Consider the following 25074-nt stretch of genomic DNA (forward strand, 5'->3'; position numbering starts at 1 on the left):
GGCCCCTGGGCTGTTTGGGTGTTGTAAGGTGAGGCTGCAGTTTGTTCCAATGTTATCCTCTGCCTGTGGCCGTAGGGAACTGTTAGTTCTGCTCTTGCTTCCAGTAATTTCCAGTCCTGGGGACAAGCTCAGGAGTAAAATGGCAGTCATGTTTAAGAAGGCCACAGGCCTGCTGGGGAAACCGTGCTGTGATAGCCGTGATAGCCAAAGGCGCTGACTATCCTTTCAAGGACTGCCCTCAGCAAACGATGTGACACTGAGTTGCAGTCCCGGAAAGGCCCTTAGTCCAGCTTTGCGTGTTTCTGCTGCCTGGTGTAACCCAAGGATAAAGTGCAGAGGTTTCAGCTGGACAACACAGACATGCATTCACCCCCACCCGCCCCCCATGATGAACTGCCCAGATTGCCATGGCTCTCGATGCTGAGCCTGGGCATTTGGTTTGGCACGTGAGCTGAAATATGCTAGCCATCCCTGTTCTAAAAAAATAACAAACAACTTCCTGAAAGTACTCTGTAACTATTATTTCTCCCCATTCCCAATCATTCTGTGCCCTGACTCAGCCTGTGGTGTGGCTTTTTTAGGCACAGAACTTGCACTGACCCTGTGACCTGTGAGGCCCTTTTCCTTGTTCCCGATGTCTCGCTCCTCCCATTCTGAGCCCCAGGGGTCTAGGGCACTGGTGACACCAGGAGGGTGCAGTCCCTTTCGGGACGACCAGCGCAGTCTGAGAAGCTCGTTGGACGAAGCGCTGTAGTGGACTCCGAGTGTCTGTTTGGTGGCAGTAAACTGTACCCAGGGCTACTGTTGTCCACGTCTGGGACTCTCCTTCTGGTCGGTAATGTTAGTATTTGTTGCAACAGGTAGTGCCTGGTTGGTGGCAGCATTGGTAAGGTGAATGAACTGTCCGGGGCAGAGGGTGGTTATGTTCAGCCTAGAGTTTTTCCAAAAATGTCATAGGATGAAAACAATTTAATCCAGTAAGGGGTCATTGTCAGGCAGGAGCCGAGAATTCTCCAGGGACTATCCGTGAATGGAAATTTCCTTTTGAGCTGTATTTTTGTTTAGATCAGGCTTATTAGTTAGAATTGTTCTATTGCAAGTCACAGAAACCTTAAATTGTTTTCTTCACTTAAAAGACTATGTCCATGCTAGCACAACCTGCAGAGATAGCTGTGTCCAGGGGTTCAAAAGAGATCATCAGGCCATTGTGTTCCACTCACGTCATCTTTCGGCTCTGCTTAGCTGCCCGCTCCATTCATGGGCCAGGTCTCCCTCTGCACAGTGCCATAGGTAGCCACCCGCGCTGCATTTCTGCCGTCCTCACTCACAGCCATGGATCCTAATGAAAAGAGTGTGCCTCCTCTGCTCTTCTTCTAACATTAATGCCAAGGAAGATTCTTAATTGGCTCTGGGCAGATGTTCTTGCCTGAATCAACCTCGAAGAAGTAGGTAGTAGACAGAAAGCAGCCCCTGTTAGGCCGTGCTCTGTTCATGTGTCTGCTGAGAGAAGGGGAATACCACGAGGGTCACACGGAACGTGGTCCCCTCTTTAAAAAGAAGGAGTTTGGTACCAGAAAAAGGGAGGGAGGGAGGGAGGGAGGGAGGATGGATAAAATTTCTGGGTACCACAGTCTACTGACTTAGAAATTCTTAATTTGGGGTCCACTAATCTGGAAAGGTTTAAAATTATATTCAGCATCAGATTACACTGACTACCCACTCCAGGTTTGGTATTCTGATTAAGACTAGCAGCAGTGAGCCTTTGGAGAGGACGAGGAAAGGTGACTGCCCAGTGGGCAGGTAGCTTTTGACCTGGGGACGTCATGTGACACGCTCAGGATGCACTGGATGGTTATTCACCTGGAGACAGTGACTGGTCTTCAGGGGACCTGCAGCGGTCAGGATGGGCCTCAACAGCTATTTGCAAAATACTGTGTATGCTTTTTCCTCCTCCTTTTTCCCTCTCTCCTTTCCTCCCTCCCTCCCTTCCTTCCTTCCTTCTTTTGTATTCATTTTTCTATCATTTTCTCATAGGATTCCATGGTCCCCTACTGGTTAAGAGCCATTGCTTCAGACTTGAATTGTTTTAGATTTGGCTTAAGTTAATCTTATGCGTTCATTTTTTGTCTTGGCTGAACGCTAAAGTTTAGCATCCATGATAAACATTAGCTCCTTACGGAGCAGAGACAGTGATGTCAGTGGCTGAGTATGTTGCATCAAATTACATGTTGGGGATTTTAGGCATATGTGTCAACTTTTCACACTTGTAGTTGCCATTTACCCAATGCTTACTTGGTGCTAAGTGCTTTATGTGCGTGATTGAACTATATACTTATACCCATAACGATAATTCTGTGAACCTTGGATCTGTTACGGTTTCACCTGCTGGAACCCACTCCTTCCGGCTGTCTCTCTGGAAACAGGGGATACAAACTCTAAGTTTCTCTTCTTCGTGTCAGCTATTGTGGGTCCGCCTCTCTCCACCCTTCCACTGCCGGGTGATAGTGCCGTAGAATCCCAGAGTTGGGAGTGGCTGCTGAGATCATGCAACGCAGTGGGTTTGAAACTCTGATATGTGGTTTTCTAGCTCAAGGACTCCTGAGAGGAAAGAATGAACAGGAGCCACGTCCCTGTCCTGCTTTGGTCCCAACTGTCTGCTGAAATTCACTCATGTGGGAAAATGAGAGTTCAGGGTCAGATGTCAGACATGAGATTGAGTCCAGGTACTACTTTACCTGTCCACCTGTATGACTCTGGGAAAGTTGCCTAACCTCTCTGAGCCACAGTTTCCTTATTTGTCAAGTGGATAGTAATACCTGGTCATGCTTGTTAGGGGGACTAAATGAGGTAATGTCTGTAAAGCCCTTGGCCTCACGCCTGGCACACAGTCATGCTTAGCAAAGGTTACCTGTCACTAGTACATTGTACAATGTGACTTGTGGGACATACCTAAAACGCAGCTTTATTTTTGTCTCCCACTGTTCCTTTAAAGTTTATGCAACTGGGTGCGTTTTCCTCATTTCCTGTTAAAACTTTTTTTAATGCAATTTATCTCTTTATTGTTGCGAAATAGAGTGTGTAGTTCTCTGAAAAACAGTCGGCACGTGTTTTCAATCAGTCCCACACAAGTTCCTCCCGGCGCGTCAGACCAGGCCTGTTTCCTCGCCGCGTGGGCCTGTGCAGGCTTCGGTGGTCTTCAGAGTCTCTTCTGGGTGCAGCATTCTGCAAATCTATGGAATATAGTATCTTAAGAAAAAAGGGTCCGTACTTTTTGTTCTTCTATTACTGATTGCGGGCCAGGGTCCCTTCTGCAGGTGGACACTCCCGTTCTGGTGACAGGAAGACAGAAGGAAGGAGCAGTAGCACTAGTTCATTCAGGCCCACCCAGCCTGTGTGGACCTTGTCAGTTCCAGTTCCCTGCTACTAAAGAACCCCTGCTTGTGTTCGAGCCCTGTCCTTGAAAATGCCTTGGTTTCAGTAACAAAGCTAAATGCCACCAGAAAAATAACTACCTGAAAGTTGTAAAAATATTACTTCAAAGGGGATATATAAAGTATTTTCAAATTATCCCATTTTCTTCCTGTACAATATGGCAAAGTAGGTGAAAAGTAATCTAAAATAATAGGCCGCCTTTTGCTGCTTCCGTGTGCTGATGCCGAATTTCCATTTGACAGATGAGGGGCCTGAGGTTCAGGGCCACGGAGAATGCTCAAGGTCACACAGAGCCTGGCCTTGAGCATTGGTGTTCTGAATGCAAGTCTCTTTCTCTCACACCTCATAGGCCTTCAGTTCTCTGGCTATGAAAAGACATTGATGGTGCAGCATCAAATCTGGGTGTGGTCAGCACGTGGTGGGAGAAAAGTCAGGCCGAACTGGGAGATGTAGGGTCCCAGGACCTCTCCACCCTGGATTAACTGTTTGCTTGGCCAAGTGTTTAATCCTCTCATGGCCTTTGTTGTTTTAACCAGTAAGAAGGAGAAGCTGGGGAAGGGAGCTTCAGTGAATGGTTAGTCGACTAGCAGTGATTTGTTTGGTGGGTGTACTCTGACTTTCCTGTTACTCTTAGGTAATAAAAGGTCCTAAGGCCCCTTTAACTCACTCTCTCTCTGTCTCTGTCTCTCTCTCTCTCTCTCTCTCACACACACACACACACACACACACACACACTTTGGCAATTGGAAATCCTCGCTTTGCTCTATGAACAGCAGTCAGCATTCACTCCAAAAGAAGATTCTCCTGTGCCTTGGCCAGTGAGGGCTGCCCACTGCTTCAGGCATCCCCAGGTGAGGCCCAGAGAGGGAAGTTCTTACCTGGCTAAAGTTCACTGGGTTCCCTGAGCCAGGCTGATAGGTGAGGAACTCTCTCCTCTCTCGGCTGCTTCTGTGGTTTTCCCGAGGAGTCCCGCTGGAACTTTCCATCTGGGATCCCCCAGGACCTGTGCAGGGCCTTTCCTGCTGGCTGCTTCCATCTGCCAGAAGCTTCTGGCTCCTGTTCAGATTTTCTCTTTGGGGTCCTCTCACCCTCAGGCTGAAGCCCTCTTCGGCTGAACCTGTTTTAAAGAGACCTAGGCCAGCTTTCCTGGTGCCCAGAGTTCACATTCCTTTACACCATCCCCATGGGGTGGTGGGGAGCAAGCAGTCACTCTGCCCTGTGTGGCCTTCCACTCTGCCACCTCAGGCCACTTTGGCCCCCCTGTCACATTTGGTTTTCTCAGGCAGGTGTCACATACCAGTCCCCAAACTCTGGGTGTTTCCTTTGAAACCCTTTCTCTAGCTTGAAATGAAAGGCTGACCCCTCCACCCCACCCATGACAGGGCGGTGGGGATCAAGCCTTTCCGAGGAGTCTGCCTCACAGAGTCCTCCGTCACTTCCCACCCTCCTGAACCTGTTTTTGTCCTGCTTATGGATCTTTGAGACGGCTGGCCAACGTTTACGCAGGATGGTCTGGCCCCTTGCTTTGGAATTTCCCTTCTGTTGAATCTTGATGCCACTGTGGAAACTTCCACTTTAGGATCTTAGTATGTCAACTGTTCATCCCCAACCCAGTACAAGCAGCTTCGGCAGCACCCCTGGTAGCTGTCCTTCATCCTGTACTTCCAACCTGTCCAGGCAGGGGCATGCGGGGGCTGCCTCCCAAGCATCGCAGATAACTTGGAATTTTTTGGAAAAGTGTTGCTGTGAAGCCAGGCCTGGACCCTGGGAAGGTTCCTGTCAGTGGGGTCAGAGTGTGTAGGTGAACCTCGGCTGACCAGGCACTACTCACTGACACCCTGCTCTCTAAGACCACAGGGACACCTTTGACCTTGTCTCTGGGTAGGTTTTCTCTTCCTTCTCACCAACGCATACTTGTTATAAGCCCAAGAGGAAGCTAGTATTTGGGAACACTGTGCTCAGTCACCATTTTGCATGCTGATGACCCTGACATAGTTTCTCTTGATCTGAGAGCTGATTTGCTCTGCTTCATGGGGGCATTTTGATCAGGGCTCCGTCAAGAGTTTGTGAACTGTGCAGAATCAAGCCTTGCAGAATGTGCCCTACTGACCTCCAAAGACACACCTCCCTAACTTTTTTGGCAGTCTTTTTTGTATGCTGAGGCATCATTTGGGGTCAGCAGATTTTCTGCCTTCTCTAGACTCAGCATTGTGAACCTGGCCTCTTGCCAAGGCGTCTTCCTTTGTCATATGCAAGTTGGGCCCCTGTGGTGGAAGACCCCATAACATGCAGGCCACCCTGTGTTTAGGTTCCCCACCCCCTGGGAGAGGCAGCCTCCCAGATGAACTCTGACACGTTAGCAAGACACTTTTCTCAGCTAAAGTTGGAGTCAGTTTGGGGACAATGGCCTAAGAATGCATTGAGTGCACTTCAGGTAAACCCAGGTTTCCCCGGCAAGACTCCATGTTAAGTATCCAGATGTGAACCCGATTTGTTTCCTCCTGTTATTTTCACTGGCTGTTTACAAAGACAGTAGGACATACTCGCATCTCCCCCTTTCCCCTCCCCCAGACCCCTCGCATGAGCCTCACGCCCCAGATGATGTTGGAGACTAAGGCAGAGAGGCCAGGACTGAACTCCCCTGGCCCTGCCACCTCTCTCCCTCTCTCGCCCTGGAAGAACACAGTGGTTTCCATTTGGCCAGTCCGAGATCTAGATACGTGAAATAGCTTACAGCTGGTTGAACACCCTTTCTATCTGCGTACACTTTGCCGTAGGGAGGTGGCATTGTACATAGACAGACAGATAAGAGTAAGAGCTCAGACCTCCCTGCCTGAGACGCTTTGAGCAGTTCAACTTCTCCGAGCCTCAGTTTCCTCATCTGCTAAACAGGGATAGGGCCACTGCCTCACAAGAAGGCTTTATATAGTGCGTTCATCATAGTGGCCTGTCATACAGTATATGTTCAGTAAATGGTTGCTATTATCATTATTTGCCTTTGACTGTTTTGATGATTTCTAATTTAAAAAAAGAACTTCAAAAAACTGAAAACAGTAGCACAATTCTCTAGCAAGTTTTTTAAAATCAAATAGGAATTTGAGAAGTAGGAATTTGTACAAAATATGTACAAATACCTGCTTTAAAAAAATCATTGTCTGACAAAACTCATTAGTTCTTTATAGTGTGCAAAGTGGTTTTGGTGGTGGGCGCAGCATGGCCCAGAGGCCAGGCATGAAGCTCTGCCTCCCCACCTTCAAATCCATCACTAAACATCTACATGACCTTGAGTGAGCAAGTTGCTTACTCTTAAGGCCTCCATTTCTGCATCCATAAAATGAGGATAATGCTGCACTGTGTTTTTGAGAGAATTAAGTAAAATAATCCATATGCAATGCTAGCATAGGCCTGGCACACAGCACCCAAATAATGGTGGCCATTATTTGCCCAATAGTATCTCCACTTGACAGATGAGAATTTGCAGAACACTCCCCCCCCCCCTTGTGATAAATGGCTTCATGAAGACACTTTTATATGTAAGAAGTTCTGGCTGTTTTGTTCAAGAAAGAACAAGAACGTTTAGTAGCTGGTTTGCTTATAAATACCAAGCCACAGCACGTACAAAGCAAGCTGCATTAACGGAACTGAAAACTCTCCACATTTTAGGCCTCACTTCACCTCCTTGTTAAGATTTGGGTGAGTGATTTCTCCACTAGATTAGGAGAAATGTATACATTATTTTTACAAGAACTGTGAAAATATGCAAACATATCTGTATTTAGGAAGATGCTTTAATTTCAGACCAGTTTACTTTGTCCTTTTGAAATAAGATTGGCACAGTTGGCATCTTTGTGGGGCCCAAGGGTAGTCTTGGAAGGGGGAGGCAAGGCCTGAGCCAACTGAGTGACACAAACTGGGGACGAGGCTTGGCCAGGCAGGTGTGGGGGGTGCTGGCCTGGGGCAGACCTGGAATACCCGACTGAGGATGTTCCCTTAACCAGACACACCCCCTTGAGCTGTTCTTGCCTAGGAATACCCCTGGAGCAGTGGGCAGTCCTGAGTCCATAGAGCTCACTGGTCCCTTGTGTCTCAGGGACCAGGTGTCCCTGCTTTGCCAAATACAGGGTTTTCACAGATGAAAACATCGCTGTGTGTTGAATTGATTTTGAAGTGTGTGTAACTCATGCCTGAACATCTTTGGTGATGAATTATCCAGATACGCAGGAACTGTTCTTACACTGGGTGTGACTTTCTCCCCTTATTATCTGTGTTTTACACGGAGGCTTGAAAAGTTGCTGGTACCTCAGAGAAAAGGTCAGCAGTGCAGCTTTCAGAGGAAAGATGGGGAAGTGGCAAAGCGGCCACTTCTGTTGACTGGTCAGCAACTGTTTATGGAGCATTTGCTATGTGCTTGGGGTAGGATGAGAGAGGGCAGAACCAGAGGGAGACTCCGCCACCAACCACCTTGCATTCTTTCCCAGCTCCTTCGACCATTCCCTGAGGCAGAAGCTGAGCCTCAGGACCCCGGAGAAACCATCTGTCAGCATTATGTGGACAAGGCTGTGGGAATCCTTTGCCAACATACTCCTCACTGGCCAGGCCAACCGCAGAGCTGATGCTGGTTATGCAGCTTAAGCTTTAGAGCCTTTCACTGTCCAGGACCCGTTCCAGTGCCTGCAGCTAATGTGATAATCCTAATATAGTGTTCTTTTTCTAAAGAGCCCCCTCCCCCATAGCTAATGACACAGACCCAGAATCCACAAAAACTGGATCTGTCCCTGGGCAAGGGAGAATGGTCACCAACTCTGCGTCTTTCCCTCTGCCCTGTTTTCCTATCACCAAGACACTAGAAACTCCAGTTTGCTCCTCCCTCAGGAGTAGGCTCCGCCCCTGGGTGTGGCCCTCTGTGTGTCTGATCCTGAGTTCCCACTGAGAGCTTCAGGTGAGGGGAAGGGAGGCCCAGCGAGGAATTGCTGCCCCAGTTCCTCCCTGGGCACCAGACACCCTCCACAGAGTGGAAAGTTGTCACCACTCCTGCAGGAGGGCAGGGTCGTGCTCTCAGCTTTGTGCTTGCACAGAGGGAGCCCCTGCAAAGGAGCCGGTTAGGAGGGAGCCAGCGTGAGTGTGGAGGGCTGTGTCAGCTGGCCAACATAGGCCCAGTGGAAAACTCTCCTAAAAAAAAAAAAGAAAAGAAGAAGATAGATAGAAAGAAAAAGAAATACCCTTGAAACTATACCAGCTTTGGCAAACTGTAACCCTGATATCAAATTTTAAGAGAATGGGCCGGCCAATCTATAGCACTGATAAAGTGTTCTGCTCACTCTCGGCCCTTAATCATGGCCGTTCCCTCTTATTCCACGATAGGGCTGGAGTGCTTTTCTAATCAGCCAGAATTAAGTGCATTGAGAAGGGGCTGGAGGAGGAAAAGGCCTTTTTGTACGTGAAAGTCTTTCTAGCACTGGGTGAAAATCCAGGTTTGAACATTTTTCTTCTCAGCAAAATGCTGGCCAACTTCGCCCCCTGGTGGAAAAATGAGAAATTATTTGAAATGAGCCAGTTAGGCTTTCTCACTGTTCTGGTATCTGGAAAGTGATTGTCAGTGTGGGGTGAGTCAGGACAGTGAAAAGGGTGCAATTGATAAGGGTTTTGATGTTTTGGTGGGGATTTTTTTTTAACTGAAAACAGTTATTCTAAACTCAGGGTTAATTTTTTTCAGTGTCTATAAACAATAAAATGGTTAAAATGCGACGAGGTTTAGGGCTCACACCCATTAAGCTGTGGTAGACTTTTTGCAAAGCCTCTAGCACCAGGGCTACAATGGCAGATGCTCCCAGCCTTGAGGATCCTTTCACTCCTGGGGGTTGTGGCAGAGCCGGAAAAAAGACCAGAAAACAGGAATTCTCCACCACCCGCCAGATAATCTGTTAGTGACCTTGATGTACAAGCTCCAGCTCGTTCTTGCTCACGTTGAAATCTTCTGATTTAATCTTGGTAATTTAAATTACTTGCTCAGTTTGTTCACTGCTAACAATTGCTAGAAGTAGCGTTCAATCCCAGCTAGGTGAACGAGGCAGAACTGTTTTAGGACTGCTTCCTACACTTTTTGTAAATTCTCAAAAGCAGAATGCAGAGCAGACTTCGAAGGATAATGGTTGAGTGTAAACACATGCCCATTTGTTTCATCTTTTGCTAAAACACGAGTCTCTCCTTGACACTTTGGCTAATCCTGTGTTAATTACTCAACTCCTTTTAATTACCAAGTCTGACCCGATTATTTAGCTCCCGTTGTGTTTTCTGTAATAGGGGCTCTCATATTGAAAATCTCTTCTATCTTTTGTTCACCGAGTGGTGGCTCCTGTCCCTGGGTGAGTGTTTGTGTCTCCGTTGTTCCAGACCTCGTCCCGGAGGAGGGTGCAGTCATGGCGTTTGTGTATTTCTGTTAGAACACTCGGAATAGTTGGGCATTCCCCCCCCCCTTTCTCTGTTCTCAGAAACCCTGGGCTTCAGTGTTTGAGGGCATGGCATTGTTAAGAGTTCATTAGTCATACATCAGATTAATTGCCTACTCGGAGCTGTTTTTTCCTCAAAAGAAGGATGCACAAACAAAAGTGTGTACACATACCGTGTGACTTATGGTGATTTTTAAAAACATTTGACAGGTTTCTAATGATCATTGGTCATATTTTTATGTATTTTGTCTACTTTGATTTTTCACTTAATGTAATTTTTATGTAAGAAAAAAATTGTTTGACAGTACTGTCTGTTGCCTGTGGAGGGAGGGGCATATGTTTCCCCCAGAATCAGTTTCTGGGAGAGTCCTCCCGTTTCCTGACTCGGCCGACAAGGCCCGGAGGAGGGAATGGGCCGGGAGCTGGGGTTCCTCCCGGTCCAGCCTCAGCCCTGCTGCAGAGGGACGTCCACCCTCCCTGTGTGGCCGCCACCTCTGTTGTCTGGAGGAGAATACGCACACGTGTACCTTGGCGTCTGTCCCCTTTCCCGTTGAAAGTGGCCGTTAATCTATTGTGAGACAGCCTGATGCATTAATGCTTCCTTGGTGTTCAGATAATTGCCGGGCTGAGAGACATGAGAATGGTTTGTGAGTTCGCTCTCATTTCAGGACATTTTCAGGCTTTCCTTATTACTCACAAATTGCAATACACTGAAGTGCGGACCCTGCTTACTGGGTGGACCCGAAGGAGGAGGGCGAGGCTTTAGAAGTGGGTATTTGAGGTAGGGCAGAACAGGAGGTTGTATTTTCAGGAAAGGGCAACGTTTTATAGACGTTTTGGTAGAATTTTGTGGTGAGCACTGACCTGAAACTGGAGGGGCTCCAGAGGCCGACCCTTCTCCCCTCGCTCCCCAGCTGCAGCCTCACCGGCTCTCCTGTGTCCCCACCTGGAGCACGCCCTCCCGTGACTTGTTACTGGGACACTTCATGGCCTTTAGCGCCATCTGTTTATTTGTTAGCCTGACTGTGTGTTTACATGACAGCTTGATGTCAGCCCCCAGAAAAACACTAGCGCAGAGTCAATGCTCTGTGAATATTTGCTGAGAGAATGGAGGTGCGAGCGAAGGAGCAAATGCGTTCCCTATCGCCAGGGAACAGTGCCGTCTGTAACCATACTTTGATCTGAGGTGGACCCACACAGCAATGCAGCACTCTTTGTTGTCTTCCTGGGTTGAAACCTACCTTCCGATTTGCCAGCTCGCACGGCCGGTCGGCCTGAGCTGGAGCAGACACATCAGCGTGGGGGTGCAAATGGGTGGGAGCTCTTTAAAAAAACTTAGTGTTGTAATTTTGTTAACCAATGTCATGCCCAAAATTCAATTAAAAAATAAGTAAAAAATTTTAAAAGTCATTAATCTATCAATGGCTTTAAAATATTTACTCCTTTAATGCCACATTAGTAAATCATTAATATAGAAATGAAAGAAGAAAAGCCAATAGTTGGTAGAAAGAGAGAAAAGGCTTCATTTTGTAATTATAGCAAAATGAGAAGACAACCCAAGATTTTGCACTAAGGGAATGTTTATGTAAAACACCTTATTACTATCATTGTTAAAAATTATGTGTATTCACTTCTGGGAGCCCAAAGTGAATACCCTGAGCCTGATCAGGAAGAAATAGCTGACAAACCCAGATTGAAGGGCAGTCCACAAAGTCATTCACCTTTACTCTTAAACCAGTCAGTGTCATGAAATACAAATCCGACTCATGTGCCGGCCCCAATTAACGGGGACTAGAGAGATATACTAATTGAATGCAGTGTGGAATTTTGGATTCTCTTTGGCTGTAAAAGATGTTATTGGGACAGTGGCTGCAGTTTGGATAAGGTTGTAGATTAGGTGATAGTGGTATATTAATAGTAGTAGCGTATTATTCATAGGAAACGCACTGATGTACTTAGGGGTTAAGTGACATCACGTCTGTCTGTCTGTCTGTCCCCCTCCCTCTCTGCTGCAGAGGGGAGCACGGGGATGTAACATGTTGACACTTGGGGAATCCGAATCTGGGCGAAGGGAGTTGGAGAACCCTTTGTGTTATTCCTGTAACTTCACGTGAGTCTGGCATCTGTCAAAATGCGGGTTGTAACGCGGGACGCTTGGGAAGCGTTTGTGACCACACAGGGAAACGCCTTCCCTGGAAAGGCGCAGAACCTAAACTTGTGTAACAGAGGGTGAATTCAGCCACTTTGAAAAGCTCACGGAGAAAAGATTAGAAGGAAGTATAGCAACATGTTAACTTCTGTCTCTTATCTGAGGCAATACATTTTATGTTTTTTCTCCAAATAGTATGTATTTCTTGAAAAAACCAGAAGGAAAAATGCAAACGCAGATACGGCTTTCTGTCAAGGAAAGATCAGAGTGGACCTTCCTCTGTGTTTTTCCCGCCGCGCCCCCCATTCTAGTAGGAGGACGTATGCACACACACACACACACACGCACGCTTTTTTAAACGCTTGTTTTCTTTAATGATATTTTGAGGGGAATCTGTATTGGGCAGGAGTTTGATTGAGAAAACCTTGAAATTCCTTGCTTTTCTTCCCAGTTCTTTGGACGACAGCACCTTTGCAATCCAGCGGTGGTGCTAGGTACTGAATAGTAAGTATGGATGAGCCACCTGCTCCATTTTCTAATGATGCTCCTGGTCCACAGATAAACAAATCCGCGAATACCATCCTGTGTGAGGTTCCAGGGGAGCGCAGACGTCACTAGAGAGAGACTTGGTTTGGAGGTCGAGGTGGTGGTCAGGCAAGGCGAGCACTGATCTTTAGATCCAGAAAGTCAAGTGCAGTCTTGCCATTCAGAACAGGGTAGCAAAGCCTTCTAGGCTGCACGGTCCAGGTACCCGGCAGGTGTTCTCATGGTGGCCCACTGCAGTATCATTCTGGAGACCTGGCTGGGAGCCCAGAGTCTTTGCAAGACCTGGGGAGCGACAGGTCCTTCAGGGTCTGCTTTTGCAGGTGTAAGAAGAATCCAGTTGCTGCAAGCAGCAGGAGGTGCTTCCAGTGCCTGTGCAGCAAGGCCCTGCTCCCCGAACTCACTGCCTCCACTTGCAAAATCACTTCAGGAGTTTGGCCAGTGGCCCCCTCCATAGAAAGGGGGTGCTGCATGGATACCCCCAGGGAGGACAGAATAAAGAATGGGGATGGCAGTGCCGTGTGTGAGACTTTGCTGATCTCCGATGCACTCGGTGGAACTGCTTGAATCATAAACAGAACTCAGGGCTGGGTCTGGCACTTGGCCTTGCAGACTCTGTAGCTGAGTCTGGAGTCCCAAAGTTACCCCAAAGCAGTGTTGCTGTTGAGAAATGTGCAAAGGTTACTGCCCCTGTTTCCCTGGACAGTAACTCGTCTTTGAACTGTCCTCGCACCCATTATCCATTCCAGTTAGCAGAGCCTGAGGACACCGGTATATGATTATTTTTAACCCGCCACGCAACTACGTAAAGCAGGCAGACGTGAAACGGTGGCTACGAATGCTGCAGCTGGGTTAAAGTGGAAAGCTTCTTCATTTACCTTGGGACCTTTTGGTTTTTGTTTTAATTACCTTAGAGCATGATATTTTACTCAGGTATCATTTCCATTTTGAAGATATGTCATAGGGCAATAGGGGGATTGCATGAGCGGATGTAAACTCAGGACGTGGCACACGGTGGGCGTTTGCTGACCCCCAGTTATGTCACTGGGGACTAGCACCGTGTGTGAAGCGAGAGCACTAGATCCTGGGTCAGGATACCTCGTTTCTGGTTCCAGTTGTATCTCCAAAACCCTTGGAGTGGAGAGGACCTGAGCTGGCAAGAGGCCTCAGAAATCTCTTAGCATCTAGGCCAACAACCCCATTTTCAGAAACCTAGAAAGGTAGAAGAGTCCTAAGTTTATGACTTATACCTGAGATGTTCTCCCACATTTTTCAAGCTGGAGCCATCACCACACCCTGATCGTACCATTATTGCAGGGAGGGCAAGTCTGTCACGGAGGCTCTTGGTGCAGCACACGACTGGTGTTACTGTTGGTTCCCTGTTATTACCCCAGTCTCCCTCTCTCTGACTGTGAAGGTCGTGACCTGCTCGTCCTTCTGTCCCCACCCCCTGGCACAGTGAGTGGCACACAGTAGGTGCCCAACCAATGGTTGGATGGTTGAAGGAAGTATCTTGCTTAAGGTAGTAGCATTTACCCACAACCTGAAACCCACGTCCTAACTCTGGGGTCCATGTTTTCCACATGGTGCCACAAGGGCTGCCTTCTCTGTTTGACTTTAAGCAACGACGGCTTTATCAGTTTCCTTACTTTGGAGGTGGCCCTCAGGTGCCCTCCTGTCCTGAGCTCTGTGTGTTCCACAGGCCCACCAGCCATTTGAAAAGACGTGTGTGAGTTTGGCCACTAGGTGGCAGGGTTGACCAACTATCAAAGAAAGAAAAAAGAAGAGAGTGTGGAGATAGCATTGAACTGACCACTTAGCAAGAACACAGCGAGAGTGGTCTTAAAAATGGGAACTAGTTGCACTTGGGAGAGTCTGGAGGCTCCCTTGGGAGGAGGCAGTTGTCCCAGGATTCGTGTGCACGTTCTCTGGAGCCCAGTGCAGGTTAGAACCCATAGCTCTGCTTATGTAAAACTGGGACTTCCCAGGGCCTTGCTTTAGTAATGTCATGCATGTAACTATAACGTGCCCAGCCCTTGGCCTGGCCAGGATGGAGGAAGAGCTCTATCACGTTAGCAGCTTTGAGAGCCACTTCTGGCATTTGATATCATAAAATGACACGCTTTGGTTCCCTGCCAAGCTGAGTGGACTGGCTGCTGCAGGAGGCTTTGCAGGAAAAGGCCCAGCTCCCTGGTTTACAAAGCCAGAAATTTAGTATGGCTGAAGCGAGCATTGTAAAGCCAGAATTTTAAAAAACCCCTTACAAGGCAGAGTGGGTGGCATATCAGAATCAGGTTAAAGGGAAGCCTGGAATATTTGGTGGGACGTTGGACTCTTAGGGAAGTCGCTGTGGAGTCAAATGAGCCCACAGCAGAGTGTCTGTGCATAACTGGGACTCGGGGTGGCAGGGGTGACCGGGGCATACTCACAACATGCCCTTTGCTGCAGTTGTTCCAAGAAAGAATGTCTTTGTTGCATGGGCTATCATTCAGATCTGAGCGTCTTATTTTTAAAGTAATTTGGGGAGACTCTAGAATAACAATAATTAACATTTATTGCACACTTACTATGTGTGACTTACTACACTAAGCACCGCAGATGCATTGTTCTATTTAATCCTCACAACATCCCCATGAGGTAGGCTTGGCTATTGTGCCCATTTTATAGATGAGGAAATTGAGGTGCAGAAAGATTACGATAATAATAGCCAACAAGTACTGCACGCTTACTAAACGTCAGGCATTATTTATTCTAAGACATTTAAATATTATTCTCACAATAACCCTATTAGGTAGATATTATTATTACCTTTTATAGATGAGGGAACTGAGGCACAGAGAGGTTCTGTAGCTTTGTCGAGGTCACACAGAAGTGAGTGGAATCGAACACACACCCTCACCCACCTGTCCAAAGCCATTCTTTAACCACTGTGCTGGGCTGCCTCCTACAACACTGTGTGTGGTAGGTACTCGGTAAGAGTTCATGGAGTTGAATAGCTCTCAGATTATCATTAGCCAACACGGAAAAGACTCTCAAGAAAGAATAAAACAGGCCTTCATACTCCTACCCCAAGCCACACTTTCCCTGGCCTTCGTCACTGTTATGGGATATATGCTGCTCTGCATGCTTTTTGTTGGTAATGAGATATTCCTCCATTGGAACAGTCAGAAAAATGCTGTCGTTGTGGCAGATATTTTCCAGAAAAACTTCCACAGGGAGCACCTCAGCTAATTTCGTTTCACATTTTTCTGGCAGACATGTCTTGGGTTTGTCCTGGGACGGTGGTGTCCGGCCCCGTCTCATAGCCTCTAAAAGCCAGGGCTGGAGGGATGCCAGGGTGCCAAGCCAGCCCTCCGTGTCCCACCATCAGTGTGCGCTTTGACGTGCACAGGGCCCCCACTGAGCCTCAGGGGGGCGTGCTCCCCAGTCCTGACACCAGGCTGAAGTCAGGGGACATGGAGAACGGAGGGTACCTGTCGCCCCATGAGCAAGCTGGTGGTTGCTACCAGAGAATAATTTTTGGTCTTCATGGTGCCGACGAGGTCTGAGGGAGGAAAGACAGGCCCAGGCCACATTAATCATTCTTCAGGTACAGTAATTCAGTTCCAGGGTTTGGTTGCTTGTATTTTCATGTGTCACTGCAATAGGAAACCCAAACAAAGTTAGACAAAACTTTTTCCTCAGCCCTGTGACTCAGAGCACTAAGACTTGTTTTTGTAACCCTCTGCCCATTGCTGCTTTTTCTCTTCAAGTGGACTGAGCCACCTTGACCTTCCTCAGACTTCTCAGCATCTGGGGGCCTGTGTGAACTGGAGGCCCCGGGTTCAGCCTTCTCATGGAAAGCAGATAACAGGAGAGTTTGGAGCTATTGTGGGGGGCGGGGGGTGGGGGATAAGGGGAGGTGATCCTCAATAAGACAAAGTCTCCAAGCAGGCAGAAAGGCATGAGGTTAAGGGCACAGGTGGGAAGGTCCCCCACTTGACATTGTACCTTTAGTCCTACCACTCATCACCTTCTGGCCATGTCCGTCCTGTACTCACCCTCCCAGGATGCAGGTGAAAATGGGCTGATGTTTGCTTTGTCATTAAGAGAGCTTGGTGGACACTCGAGAGACGTAGGTGAGGCGTACATGATGGGCCAGGGGAGATTCTGGGCCTGTGTGAGGTTGTCTTCCTCCCGTTGGGAACAGTGCTCCTTGCTTGTTTTCTCCTAATGATTCACTTAGAACACTCATCCCATAGTGTGGAGGGCAGAGCCTGTGGCCCGGGGCTGCAGATAGCTGGTTCCTGCCCGGCCACCCCTAGGTGAGGCCCAGCTACACCTCAGCCAGGGGAGCTGGTTGGGAAGCTCTGCACCTCAAAGCATCTTGAACCTCAAAGTGCAGGTTACCCCTGCAGGTGGTGATCAAGGACCCTTGCTCCACCAAACCCTCTAGTTGCACAAAGTTGGAAATTGAAAGTGGGTTTTGATTTGAGAGATTTTTAGGTACAGACTGTTCATGGGACTTGTGAAAAAACTGAGGTCACGGAGGCTGGAGCTGGGTGACCAGGGAATCAGCAGCTGTGTCAGGCCCAGCACTGCCCCAGTGCTCTCATCTCTCCGGGGCAGGGGTGAGTGAGGAGGCAGGACCCCGGGTCCCACACAAGCGCATGTGCACGGCACGCTTGAGTGCAAACACACCCCTGGGTTGAACAGAGCCACTCCGCTTCTTTTAAAGTATCAGGTGTTCACATTTCATCCTAGCAAAGTTTTCTGCAACCGAAGAGAAATTTTAAACCACTGTACTGTACCATGTTGCCTCCGGCTCCCATCCCAAACTGAGAAACTCAGAGGCCAATGCCCAGAGCTGTCATCCTTTGAGCGGCGGCCACAGCACCATGGCTCTTCGGACCCGTGCTCGATGTCACTTGTCATCAGCCAGCTTCGTCCTGAGAAGTCTCTGTAACTCCACAGGGAATGACTGCCGCCGCCTCCCCAGTGGTCTCCCTGACTCCACCCTGGTCTCTGCCACCCTGAATCACAGTCAGAATAGGCCTGTTATAAACGACAAGCTTGATCACGGTACTCCTTTTTCTTCTTTCTTTGTCCCCCTCCAATTAACTAACTTCATTCAGGCAGAGCATCGAGGTTCCGCTGGGAGGTCTTCCCAACTCACCAAGAGCAGCGTGGGCACCCCCATCGCCCTCTCTGCCTTGCTTCTTGTAACACTGACCACACTGTGTAGAGGCTATCAGTTCTTCTCCCCCTGCTCCCCGGGTGCTAAGCCCCTTAGGGACAGTGGGTCTGTCTCACCTGGCAGTAGCTCCAGGCCCAACACAGACTGGATGGACTCTCAGTGCGTGTTCACCAGGCATCTGTGCTGCTCAGACTTGGGTTTTTGCCTCTCTCCACAAGGCCTGGCTCTGCTTGTTGGCCTGTTTCAAAGCCTGCACATCGCAAGGGTATCATGGCTCTGGTGTAAACAAAGAAAACTTAACCTTTAGTGATGTCCTGGGACCAGGATATATTTAGCACAATTTGTTGGTAATTAGTGTTCATCATTATGACCCTAGGACACTGTAAAAGTCTTAAGTGCCCTTGACTCATCAGAAGCAAATTAAATTATTCATTTAGCAAACACTTTGAGTATTCACTTTGCACAAAACGTGGGGTCAGAACTATAAGGTACATAAGGAGGGATAAGATAGGTTTTTGCCTCTCAGAGTTGACCATAAAGGCAAAAGTTTTGTTCATGTTTCTCCCCACGTTTAACATTCAAAAGGCACAAACAAGAACAAACAAACCAAAAAGCCCCTAAAGAAGATGAGACTTTTTAAAGGGTAGTGGGACCTCACAATGTGAGCCCAGAAGACACTCAGTTTTTCGTTTGAGCACAGGAGTGGGATAACCACTCTGCCTTTAGAATGCACGAGGGTCATTTACGTGGATCAATCTGGATGTAACCTAGTCACGTGAGGAATGGGTGCAGTTGTTCTGCCAGGAGGGGGGAAGGGGAAGATGACTGCTGAGTGGTTGACCGGAGTGCCTGCTACGGAGGGAATCATATAAAATTCTCACAGTGCTCAGAGAACAAGGGAGGGCCTCACAGAGTTTCCTTCCAACGGAAAGACCCACGTGCACGCTCATTGTCCTGATGGAAGAAGTGCAGGTGCTGCAGGAGCACACAAGGACGGCTTCCTGGAGGAAGCGGCATCTAAATTGTACAAGAAATCTAAAGGGACACAGTCAGATTGTTCTTTCAGAAAGATCCCTGGCTGCAAAGAAGGGGTTGGTAGGGATTCTGACAGAGGGCGGACCAGCTAGGAAGCGGTTGTACTGTTGTAATAAGACACTGGGGTGCTCCTCATAGTCCCAGCTGGGACGGTGGCAAGCACTGTAGGGATAAGCATAGACACTATTCTGAGAAACGTTGAGGAGGTCGAGTGAGCAGGACTAGGAGATAGAAAGGAGGTGCAGAGGGAGAGAGACGGGAAGCCAGGGTGACTCCAGGATGTCTGGCTTGGGCAGCTGCCCGGATGGTGGTGCCACTCCCTGAGCCGGAGACCGGAGCAGTGGGCGGAGGTTTGCGGTGGGGACAGGAATGATGAGTTCAGGTATGATTGGAGCTTACTGTGTGGGAGGCGGGTGGGGTCAGAAACTAGCTGGAGGAGGTAATCAGGAGTCAGAACACGCAGGGCCCTGTGGGCCATGCTGGGAGGTTACTTACACTTGACCCTCCTACAAATTTGTGCACAGACAATGGTGAGGTGAAATGGAGGCAGAAAATGCCACGAGCAACGTGAGAAAGGTCAGAACTCCGCAGGCCTGGGCACGGGCAGGGGACAGCAGGATCCTCATAGGTGACGTTAAAGTGGGCTGCACAAAGTGGAGTAGAGGAGAGTGTGAGGTGGCCATAAGGGATGGGGACGTGCTAGTGACAGTGCCACCCCTTTGCACGGCAGCATCACAAAACAGAGAAGTGACAACCTGCTTTTAATTTGGCAGAGTGCTTCAACACACTGCCGGGCTTGGTGCGCAGCGCCTGCCCGCCGGGGCAGGCTGTCTCCCGCTAACACGCCCAGAGTGAAACTACCCAGGGGAGACAGGGCAAGTTTGGAAGCAGGTGCCTGCTCTCCCAACTCAGGCCAGTGCTCCTTTTACTACCAGGCCCTTCCAACAGTCTTTATTCACCACTGCCCAAGCACTTTACTAAGTGCTAGGACAGAGGACTAAGTTGACCTCAGTATGGGAGGCAGGGAAAGGCTAAAAAGAAGAAAGAAGGAAAATAGCAGTGAGACGTGAAGGCAGAAATAGAGCAGGAGTGACTGCGGTGCTTTCATTGCTCAGAGGCCGAGGTGGGGGGCCCAGAGCACGCCCTTGGGGCTGCCGGGCCCGTGGGCCTCAGTTCCATTCATCAGTTGTGGAGCCAGCACACCTTGCTTTACACTGCAACTGTCCTCCCCACGTAGGAGCGGTTGTTTTGCGTCATCTGTTCATTATAGAGCATGAATTGAAGCCCTGAGAGTATTTAAAAACAGGAGTTTTTTAAAAGTGCATTCCATGTATTTAGTTAACACCCACTCTGTACCCAGCGGTGTCCTGGGTGCTGGGAGTGAGACATGGATCTTGCCTGAATGCAGCTGAGTAGAGAGGGCCGTTGCATGGACTTGCCATTGCAGTGCAGTGAGTTCAGTGCAGTGGTGGCATTGTGGGAGGCCACAGGGAGGCCACTCATTCAGCCTGGAGTCACCAGGGAAAGGGTGAAGCTGTGGTGCAGATCAGGCTTGAGCTACCTTTCCCTTAGGGATTTTTGTAGAGACATTTAATGTCTAACAGTGACTAGCACATGCAGTGAATGATAGCTCACGTTATTTGTAGCTCAGACTAACAGAAGGATTAGCTGAGAATAGAGAGAATGTTGCTAAAATAAAGTAATGATACCTTTGCCAACTGTCAGTTGCACAAAGGTAAGAATGTCAAGTGTACAAAATCAATTAGAACAGGAATAGCTCATTGTTTTCAACATTTGAGCCACCTACAGTGGATTCGAGCCAGGTGTTGAAAAGAGGCATTAATTAACTCGTGTCTGGGTCCAATGAGAAAGTGCACTGTGATCCATTAGTGATGTCTGCCTTGGGTGCGGAGGGGGAAGAGGCAGCACAAATGCCGCCTTCTGCCATCCTGAATGTAGAGTAGTTCAGATAACTGGGATCTGACTACGTAAAACCTGCTATCCCCACCCCTGCACACTTGGCATTTTTCAGAGACAAACAGCAGTGCTCTGTTCATGTGCAAAAATTTTTAAAGTAAGCAAACGTACTTTCAAAGGTGCCTGTTGGAATCCAGGTCATTTAGATTAATATTTTCAGGATACGACTGCGTGGGAACAAGGGCCAAGTGGGTTTCCTAAGTGTCCAGGGAGCAATTACGGGAACCACTACGAAGACAAACATTTGGGTGCAAGCACTTCCTACTCATGATGCCAAACACAGTAACCTTGACCTTCTGGAAGGTCCCATCCCGGACAATGGACAGTGTTCCCACAGAGCCACTACCCCACGGGCTCTGAAGGAAACTGGGCCCTGAGGCTCAGACCGTCCTCGCAGTGGGCCGGGCGCTGGTGGCCTTTGTCCTCTCTGAGCCACGGAAACCTTTCTCTGCACCACCGGTCTGCTCCCAGAGGCACACCGTTGAGTGTTTCGCGCCCCGGTAAAAACCTGTCTGACAGACTCTTCCTTCTGTTTGAACTATAGCTTTTACTTTAAGAGCTACTATCATTCACTTATTTAGTGCCTAAAAAAATATTTTATGGCCTCAAATAAGCAAATACATATAATATATTAACATATATTTATTACATATGATATATATCAACAAAAATACAAATGGTCAGTTATGATTTTATCTACATCTCTTTTTTGGAAATAGGTAGAGCATACGTATATAATAGAAGAACATGTGTGTGTAAATGGTTGGGAAAGTCCAGGGTCACCCACATAATAATTGTAGGTGAAAACTATTGAAAAAATGGGGTGAGGCAAAAGTAGATTTACAGCTGTGAGTACACAATTTTTAATGATGAGCAAAAATAATTTTCCCTTAGTGTTATTTTTGGTGTATCTAATCATTACCTACATAAAGGATCATAAAATACAAAAATACACCCAGTGAGGGGGCAAAAAATCTGTGCAGGCCACTGGCATGGTGACTGAATGGAGCCATTGCACGGGAAGAACATACTACCCCTCCACTACACACACACACACACACACACACACACAGCCAGTGCAATTGTGAGGCTCAGACAAATGGTATGGCCCAGGGAGAGTCCACAGAAATGTGAATAGGATATTCTGAGAAATGAACAGGCATGGAAACCTAACCTGCAGTTATAACACTGTTTCTATGGGAAAATATGCTCTGTAAGTACCTTCTTTGAAACAGACTTTGGAAACCCTGCCTATTTATAAGTTGGGGGTTAGTGGTATAAAGTGATCACCTCCTGATCTGTAAAATTCTCAGCACTAGACCATCATCGAGCATTTATTAACTGCTGGGCGGATTACGCTGTGATAAGCGTAGCATGGTGAAACAGAAGAAATAAAGGAGGTTTCTGTCCTCAGGAAGCTTGTACTGAGAGGGAGAGGGACTGGAGATGGGGCGGGCATGCACACCAACCCCAGCCTACAAAGCAGTGGCCCTGCAGACAGCAGAGGGAAGGGGGGATGTGAGGCCAGTGTGGTTAATCAGGAAAATGTGGGGTTCCACCGGCCGAGCATGTTCCAAATTCATTTGTAATCTCCACGGGCACACCAAAGACTCATTCCCATTCTTCCTGGGGAGCCTTGCACAAGCGTGAAGGGATGGCTGCCCTGAATGTCATATGATCCTACTGTGCTGAGCAATTCGAAACCACAAATGGCATGTGGCATTACCTTATTAGGAAAGGTTCGCCTTTTTCTTTCTTTCTTTCTTTTTTTTTTTTTTAAGGAAGATTGGCTCTCGGCAGGCTGGCAGGGGTGTACCTCCCATCCCCAAAGTTCCAGCTCTGAAGAACGCCCTGGTGAATCCCAGCCTCTCTGAGGTTTGGAGGCTGCCTTTATGTGTTTCGTCTACAAACGGGACAGGCCCTCACCAGTGACTTGGTACCGGTGGGCAGGGTCCTCGCTTGAACTGGGAGGAGCAGCTGCTGTTTTTCACTCCTCTCAAGCCTTGGGGTCACCAAAATGGAGAAGGGACAATGTGACGGGGCCAAGTTGGCTGTGAATTCCAGAGTCCAGGGCTGGGTGGCATCTCCCTGGCCAGGCAGCAGCCTATGCAAAGGGGAACAGGCTGAGGCTGGACTGTCAGGTAGGGCGTCCAGATCAACCACTGTCCTCACTGGGAATGCCTGAAATTAGACCCCGTTCTTTGTTCTGCGTGTTGCTTCTGAGAAGTGCCTCCCAGGGGCTGCCATCAGCAAGTAACTGCACCTAACTGTACCCGATTGCACCATTCCTTATGGTACCATTCTTTAGCTTTTAGAAGTATTGAGTTCTTGCTCCTCTTTATGCTCTGGGGGAGGTAAGGTGACATTGCTGTCCAAAGGGTCTACACTAAAGTAATAATCATAATAAAGCAAACATTTGTCTAGTGTTTACTGTGTCTCAGGAAGGAACTAGAAGCACTTCATATTCGTTGTCTTTTTTAATTCTCCTTACAGCCCTGGAAGGGTTTTTACAATATTATCTCCATTTTACAGATGAGAAAACTAAGGCTTAGGGAGGTTAAGTAACCAATAAAAGCCTCACTGCTAGTGAATGGCAAAGCCAGGGTGCAACCCACAGCTCTCTACCTCCACATTTAATTACAGGACAAGTCTTCCTCTCAGACACATTTTCCTTAATTTACAGTTTCTTACAGCTCTCATCTCTGTTCTCCTGTGGGGCTTTTGTTTTTCCCCCAGGAGAGTAAGAAGAGGGAGAAGTCTTGGAAAAATGAGTCAGAGATCAATTTATTTTGGAAAATGAGGGAGTTGAGTTGGCCGGCAGCAAGAGAGAAGCTGTTCTGGACTTTGCATGTGTTTCAGAAGAATGTGTGGAAACGAGTGGGAGAAACAGAAAGTAAACCAGGGCAGGGCATGATCCAGTGGAAGGAAACGTGATCGCCAGCAGAGAAGGGGGCAGTCTTACCTTCAAAAGCGGCGTGTTAATGATTAGTGCTCTGCAAATGGTCCAGCTCTCACAAGCTCTCAGCAGTGTGCAGAGCTCCCGTGTTCGGGGGGGAGTTTTGCTTTCCAAAAAAACAAAACCGTGACATTTAATTCTGAGTTTCTGCAAGAACTGGATGAAATCACAACCGGAAAAACAAGAATGGCAGTGTGTGTTAATTATTTCAGGAACTCGTGGAGGGCGCACGTAAACGGCCCTGCCATCCCAAGGAGAGATGCAGGTCTTTCTCTTCTTGCTGCCCTCAGCCCCTATTCTGTTTCCAGTCCCTTTTTTTGCTACCTTGATTGAATATTCCACATCTCCAGTGTTTCTCTGAAGGAAGAAAAAATGCATAAATGAGATTTTTGTAAAGCAAATTGCATCTTCTTAGGAGCCTCCATTATCCTTTCTGGGCTTCTCTGACTTTCCTGGGGGATTGATCTTTGATTGACAGCCTTCCTCCTAAACACTTCAGTTTCTCAGCCACTAGCATCTGAAAAGCCAGGATTTCTTTATTGATCTTTAACCAAACTCTTCAATAAACCCAGGGCTTCCCCTCTTCAAAAGAATCATTTTACAAACAGAAGAATCCTTTAAAAAGTGAATTGTAGTCCACTTTGCAGGCCTTCTTCCTTTTTTTCTCTGGAAGAGTAGGGCTCTCTATTCTTGCTCTCCCCTTCTCCACACCACCTCCACACCCCCTTGCAGACTAACAAGCTCTGGTTTTAATATAGCAAGTTCTGTGATTGTTTGTCCTTTGCAATTAGGGTACCGACACATTGCAGCCACTGCCAAGAGGTCCCACTATGTCCCCGTGTAGGACTGTGTGCTCCACCATCCTCCTCGTGGCCAGCAGCCTTAAGTCCCACAATCTCTCTCCCTTAGCACCAAGAGCCAACATTGTTTGCATAGCGTACATTCCTGGACGACGAAAGCATCCAATTTAACCTTCAGAGCATCCCCATCAGCTTGTGGGTGTTTGTTCCGGGGAGAGGGGGAGAGGCGGTGGCTCTTATGGTTCGCACATGATGCTGCCCACACACACACACACACACACACACACACACACACACACACACACACACACACACAGTTCCAAATCTTCATACTCTACAGATTAACTGACAACTGCGCTGCTGGAATTCACAAGTGAATTTTTGTCCAGAAGCATGTGGCTTCCTCCAACACATGCCACTCACCCCATTATATGAAAACTTAAAAAGAAAATAGCCCCATTTCATGTGAAATTAATCTTCATTAAGATGCTATAATAACACATCTTTCTTGAAATACATTCTGATTGTGATTGGTGCCTAACAGAGACCTTAAAATTCTT

At 48.0% G+C, this 25074-nt stretch overlaps 1 protein-coding gene across 3 annotated transcripts in view; it reads left to right on the forward strand.

Annotated features, from left to right (window-relative positions):
- GNG12 (G protein subunit gamma 12) overlaps positions 1 to 25074 on the forward strand; it is a 123602-nt gene that overhangs the window by 56514 nt on the left and 42014 nt on the right. The window contains exon 1 of one of the 3 annotated variants that reach the window (XM_037042783.1): positions 22612 to 22633. The exons of the other annotated variants lie outside the window; for them this stretch is intronic. The gene's annotated coding sequence lies outside the window, so the exon portion shown is untranslated. Of the gene's footprint in view, positions 1 to 22611; positions 22634 to 25074 lie in introns of those variants that run through there. 3 annotated transcript variants of the gene reach the window in all.

This window comes from Sturnira hondurensis, unplaced genomic scaffold (assembly GCF_014824575.4).
Source record: "Sturnira hondurensis isolate 20B ecotype Veracruz unplaced genomic scaffold, ASM1482457v3 Scaffold0000648, whole genome shotgun sequence".
Lineage (NCBI taxonomy): Eukaryota > Metazoa > Chordata > Mammalia > Chiroptera > Phyllostomidae > Sturnira > Sturnira hondurensis.